Genomic DNA, 6,717 nt, shown 5'->3' on the forward strand with positions numbered 1-6,717 from the left:
ATGGCCTATCTTGGCTCCTGTTTCAGATTTTCCTAAGTTCTCTTCAAAAAGCAGCATCTAGCCTCAGTGAACCCCATACCTCTTACTAAGTGGTCCCAGGCTTGGCACTAGGAGCAGTCAGCCTTGGTTTACAGCTTGGTTTTGCCTGGGCACCTCCAAGCCCAGCACAAGAAGCAGCCATCTGAAGATAGTTTTCTAGCTTATGCCTGGCGACCCCGGGTAGAACACAGGCAGCACTGACCTTGCCCCAGAGCTAGCACACCAGTGGACAGCTCCAGACCACGGCAAAGCACCACCACCCAAACACCTCCACAAGGAATGAACTCAGTGGGTACCAGAGCTGTGCTGAAGTAAGGTGGGCTTACTTCTTGCTCTGTGTGGTGGGGCCTCTCAGAGCAGATCCTCCAAGGGAGTCAGAGGCCAGTGGTCAGTGGGCACAGCCAACCCTTGCAGCTAATCAGCCTGAGTAAATCCCTCTCATTGATGTCCCAATAGCAATCAAGACTCAATTACAACAGAAGGGTATACAGTCCACACAAGGGGTGCACCTGAAGGGCACAACTGAGGTGATAAAGGAGGCTGTGCCACTAGCCCTGTAGTACGTCTACTACAATAGGTCACCCTAGCAAGCCTAAGAGACACAGCAACTCTAATACATAGAAACAAAGACAGGGAGGCAGCCAAAATGAGGAGACAAAGAAACACGTCCCAAATGAAAAAACAGAACAAAATTCCGGGAAAAGAACTAAACAAAATGGAGATAAGCAATGAATTAGATGCACAGTTCAAAACATTGGTTATAAGGATGCTCAAGAAACTTAGTGAGAACTCTAAGAAACTTAGTGAGAACATCAACAACATAAAAAAAGACCAGTCAGAAATGAAGGATACACTAACTGAAATAAAGAATAATTTACAGGAAATCAATAGTGGAATAGGTGAAGCCAAGAAGCAAACCATCAATTTTGAATATAAGGAAGCAAAAAACACCCAATCAGACAGCAAAAAGAAGAATCCAAAAAAATGAGGATAGTGTAAGGAGCCTCTGGGACAACTTCAAGTGTACCAACATTCACATCATGGGGGTGCCAGAAGGAGAAGAGAAAGAGTAAGGAATGGAAAACCTATTTGAAAAAATAATGACAGAAAAATTCCTTAACTTGGTGAAGAAAACAGACATACAAGTCCAAGAAGCCCAGAGTTCCAAACAAGATGAACCCAAAAAGGTCCACACCAAGCCACATCATCATCAAAATGCAAAAGGTTCAAGACAAAGAGAGAATCTTAAAAGTAGCAAGAGAAAAGCAGCTAGTTACCTACAAGGGAGCTCCCCATAAGACTGTCAGCTAATTTCTCAAAAGAAACTTTGCAGGCCAGAAAGGAGTGGCAAGAAATATTCAAAGTGATGAAAAGCAAAAACCTACAACCAAGACTCTTCTATCCTGCAAAGCTATCATTTAGAATTGATGGACATATACAGAGTTTCCCAGACAAGAAAAAGGTAAAGGAGTTCATCACCACTAAACCAGTATTATATGAAATGTCGAAGGGTCTTCTTGAAGGAGAACAACAACAAAAATATAAACAATAAAATGGCAATAGATACATATCTATCAACAATTGAATCTACAAACAAAATAAGTAAGCAGAACAGAAAGACTCATAGATACAGAGAACTTTTTGTTGGTTGCCAGATGGGAGGGGGGTTGGGGGAGATGGATGAAAAAGATGAAGGGATTAAGAAGTACATATGGGTTGTTAGACTGATAAACCTCAAAGGGAAGGAGGGAGGGAGCATGGGAAGAGAGAGCCAAAGAATTTCTATGCATATATATATAACCAATGGACACAGGCACTAGAGTGGGGAATGCAAGAGGTGGGGCGAGATCAGGAGGGGGTCAATGGGGGAAAAAGGGAGAACATCTGTAATACATTCAACAATAAAGTTAAAAAATAATAATAATAAAGACAGAAAACTTCCTTAACCTGGTGAAGAAGAAAAAAATCACACAATTCCAGGAAAAACAGAGCAATCCAATCAAGATGAACCCCAAAAGACCCACACCTAGACACATCATAATTATTTATTTTTAGAGAGAGAGGGAGATAGAAACATCATGTGAGAGAGAAACATCAATCAGCTGCCTCCTGCAGACACTCCTACTGGGGATTGACCCTGCAACCCAGGCGTGTGCCCTGAATGGGAATTGAACTGGTACCTCTCAGTCCATGGGATGACTCTCAATCCACTAAGCCACACTGGCCAGGCTAGACACATAATAATTAAGATGGCAAACAATAAAGACAAACAAAGAATCTTAAAGGCAGCAAGAGAGAGACACAGAAAGTTACCTACAAGGGAGTTCCCATTAGACTATCAGCTGATTTCTCAATAAAAACACTTCAGGCCAGAAAGGAATGGCATGAAGTATAAAAAGTAATGAAAAGCAAGGGACTGAAACCAAGACTACTCCACTCAGCCCGGCTATCATTCAAAATTGAAAGTGAAATAAAGAGCTTTGCCCGGCTGGTGTGGCTCACTGGTTGAGCATTAACCCATGCACCAAGAGGTCACCAGTTCGATTTCCGGTCAGGGCACATGCCCAGGTTGTGGGCCCGATCCCCAGTGGGGGGCATACAGGAGGTGGCCAATCGATGTTCTCTCTCATCGATGATTCTCTCTCTCTCAAAAATCAATAATAATAAAAAAATGCTAAAGGAGTTTACCACCACCAAACCAGCAATGCAAGAAATGATAAAGGAAATGCTGTAAAAAGAGAGAGAGAGAGAGAGAGAGAGAGAGAGAGAGAGAGAGAGAGAGGAACACAAGCATTAAGATTAAAAATGGCAGCCCTGGCTGGTTTGGCCCAGCAGTTAGAGTGTTGGCCTGTGGACCAGAAAGTCCCGAGTTTGATTCCCACTAGGGGCACGTGCCTCGGTTGCAGTTTGTTCCCACCCCGGTTGGGGTCATGTGGGTGGCGACCAGTTGATGTATCTCTCTCACATCGACGTTTCTCTCTCTCTTCCCCTCTTTCTCCCTCCCGCTTTATCTGAAGATAAATGCAAAAAAATGTCCTCGGGTTAGGATTAAAAAAAAAAAAAAAAAAGAATAAAAATGGCAACAAATAAGTGCCTATCAATAATACCTTAAATGTAAATCACTTAAATGCTCCAATCAAGACTTATTGTAGCAGAAAGGATAAGAAAACATGACCCATATCTATGCTGTCTACAAGAAACCCACCTCAGAACAGAAGACTCACAGGATGAAAGTAAAGGGATGGAACACAATTTTCCATGCAAATGGAAACGAAAGAAAAGCTGGGGCAGTAATACTCATATCTGATAAAATACAGTTCAAATTGAAGATCATAACAAGAGAGAAAGAAGGGCACTATGTAATATTAAAAGGATCAATCCAACAAGAGGATATAACCTTGGTAAACATATATGCACCCAATATAGGAGCACCAAAAAATATTTAAAAACTATTCGAGAACTTTAAGAGAGAGATTGATAGCAATACAATCACAGTAGGGGACTTTAACACCCCACTGACATCAATGGATAGGTCTTCTAGACAAAAAATCAACAAGGAAACAGAGACCCTAAACACACTAGCTCAGATGGATTTAATTGATATTTACAGAATATTTCACCCGAAAGCTACCGAATACACATTCCTCTCAAGTGCACACGGGACATTCTCAAAGATAAACCAAATGCCAAACACAAACTGAGTCTTTACAAGTTCAAAAAGAGTGAAACATGCCCTGGCTGGTTTGGCCCAGCGGTTGGAGCGTGGGCCTGTGGACCAGAGAGTCCCGGGTTCAGTTCCCGCTAGGGGTACATACGAAAAAAAAAAAAAAGACTGAAATCACATCAAGTATCTTTTCGGATCATAATAGCATTATTATATCCAAGGTTATATCCTCTTGTTGGATTGATCCTTTTAATATTACATAGTGCCCTTCTTTCTCTCTTGTTATGATCTTCAATTTGAACTGTATTTTATCAGATATGAGTATTACTGCCCCAGCTTTTCTTTCGTTTCCATTTGCATGGAAAACTGGAAATCAATTACAATAAAAACACTCAAAAACATTCAAACACATGGAGGCTAAATAACATGTTATTGAATAACGAATGGGTTACCAATGAGATCAAAATAAAAATAAACTTCCTGGAATCAAATGAAAATGAGCACACAATACAAAATCTATGGGACACAGCAAAAACAGTCATGAGACATAGCACTACAGGCCTACCTCAAGAAACAAGGAAAATTTCTAATAGACTATCTAACCCTTCAACTCAAAGAATTAGAAAACAAAAAATCCAAAGTAGAAGAAATGAAATAATAAAGATCAGAGCAGAAATAAATGACAGAGATTAAAAAAAAAAATACACAAGATCAATGAAACCAAGAGCTTGTTCTTTGAAAAGATAAACAAGACTGATGAACCTTTAGCCAGACTCACCAAGAAACAGAGAGGACCAAAACGAACAAAATCATAAATGAAAGAGGTGAAGTAGTAGCAACTAACAGCATAGAAATACAAAGGATTGTAAGAAAATACTATGAACAATTATATGCCAACAAATTGGCCAACCTAGGCAAAATGGACAAATTTCTAGAATCATACAAGTGTTCAAAATTCAACCAGAAAGAGTCAGAAAATCTGAACAGACCAATAATAACTAAGGAAATTGAAGAAGTAATAATAATGATTAAAAAAAAAAAATCCCAGCAAACCAAAGTACTGGACCGTATGGCTTCACAGGGAAGTTTTACCAAACATTCAAATAAGAACTAACACCTATTCTCCTCAAACTATTCCAAAAAATTCAAGAGGACAAAAGACTTCCAATTGCTTTTATGAGGCCAGCATAATTCTAATTCTAAAACCAGATGAAGACACTACAAAAAAATAAAATTACAGCCTAATACCCTTGATGAACATAGATGCCAAAATCCTCAACAAATATTAGCAAATCAGATCTAGCAATACATTAAAAAATTATTCCATGACCAAGTAGAATTTATTCCATGCATGCAAGTCTGTACAATATTCACAAATAAATAAATGTAATACACCACATAAACAAAACGCAAGTTAAAAATAGTATGATCATATCAATAGATGCTGAAAAGCATTTGACAAAATCCAGTACCCATTTTTGATAAAAACTCTCAGCAAAGCAGGTATAGAGGAATCATACCTCAAATAACAAAAGTCGTATATGACAAACTTATAGCCAATATCATACTTAATGGGCAAAAATGAAAAGAATTTCCCTCAAGAACAGGAACAAGACAGGGATGCCTGCTTTCGCCGCTCTTATTCAACACAGTACTGGAAGCCTTAGCCACAGCAGACAAGAAGACAAAAATAGCCCTGGCCAAAAAAAAAACACAAAAAAAAACAAAAAGCCCTGGCCGGTTTGGCTCAGCGGTTAGAGCGTCCGCCTGCGGTCTGGAGAGACCCGGGTTCGGTTCCCGCTAAGGGCATGTACCTCGGTTGCAGTTTGTCCCTGGCCCTGGTTGGTCGTGCGGGTGGCAGCCACTCGATGTGTTCCTTTCGCATCGATGTTTCCCTCTCTCTCTCTCCCTCTCCCTCCCTCCCACTCTATCTGAACAAAAAATGGAAAAATGTCCTTAGGTGAGGATAAAAAAATAAATAAATAAAATAAAAAATAAAAGGCATCCAAATTGGAAAGGAGGAAGTGAAACTGTCATTATTCACAGATGACATGATATTGTACATAGAAAACCCTAAAGAGTCTACCAAAAAGTACTAGATTTAATAAATAAATTTGGCAGAGTAGCAAGATACAAAATTAACATCCAGAAATCTATGGCATTTTTATACACCAATAATGAACACTTAAAAAGAGAAACTAAAAATATGTGTGTGTGTGTGTGTGTGTATTCCTTTTACCACTGCAATAACAAAAAATTAACATACTTAGGAATAAACTTAACCAAGGAGGTAACAGACTTATTCTCAGAGAACTACAGGACATTGTGTGAGAGAGTCTCCTCGATCAGTTGCCACTCACATAACCCCAATCAAGGCCAGGGACAAACTGCAACCGAGGTACATGCCCTTAGCAGGAACCAAACCCGGGTCTCTCTGGTTCACGGGCCAACGCTCTAACCGCTGAGCCAAACCAGCCAGGGCTAGAGGAAGATTTTTAAAAGTAAAAGTATATACCATGTTCATGGATTGGAATAATCAACATCATTAAAATGTCCATCCTACCCAAAGCAATCTATAGATTCAGTGCAATCCCTATTAAAATACCAATGGCATATTTTACAGATCTAGAACAGAAACTCCAAAAGTTTATATGGAACCAAAAAAGACCTTGAATAGCTACAACAATCTAGGAAAAGAAGAACTAAGTAGGAGTATCACAATACTGGGTATCAGGTTATACTACAAAGCCACTGTAATTAAAACAGCCTGGTACTGACACAAGAATAGGCATACAGATCAATGGAACAGAACAGAGAACTCAGAAATTGACCCAAGATATCATTATGCTCAATTAATATTTGATAAAGAAAGCAAGAGCAGCCCGACCCATGTGGCTCAGTGATTGAGCATCAACCCATGCACTGAGAGGTTGCTGGTTTGATCCCCGGGGCCATGCAGGAGGTGGCCAATCACTGTTCTCTCTCATAGATGTTTTTCTCTCTCTCTCCCTCTC

Source organism: Molossus molossus, unplaced genomic scaffold (genome assembly GCF_014108415.1).
Source record: "Molossus molossus isolate mMolMol1 unplaced genomic scaffold, mMolMol1.p scaffold_m16_p_14, whole genome shotgun sequence".
NCBI lineage: Eukaryota > Metazoa > Chordata > Mammalia > Chiroptera > Molossidae > Molossus > Molossus molossus.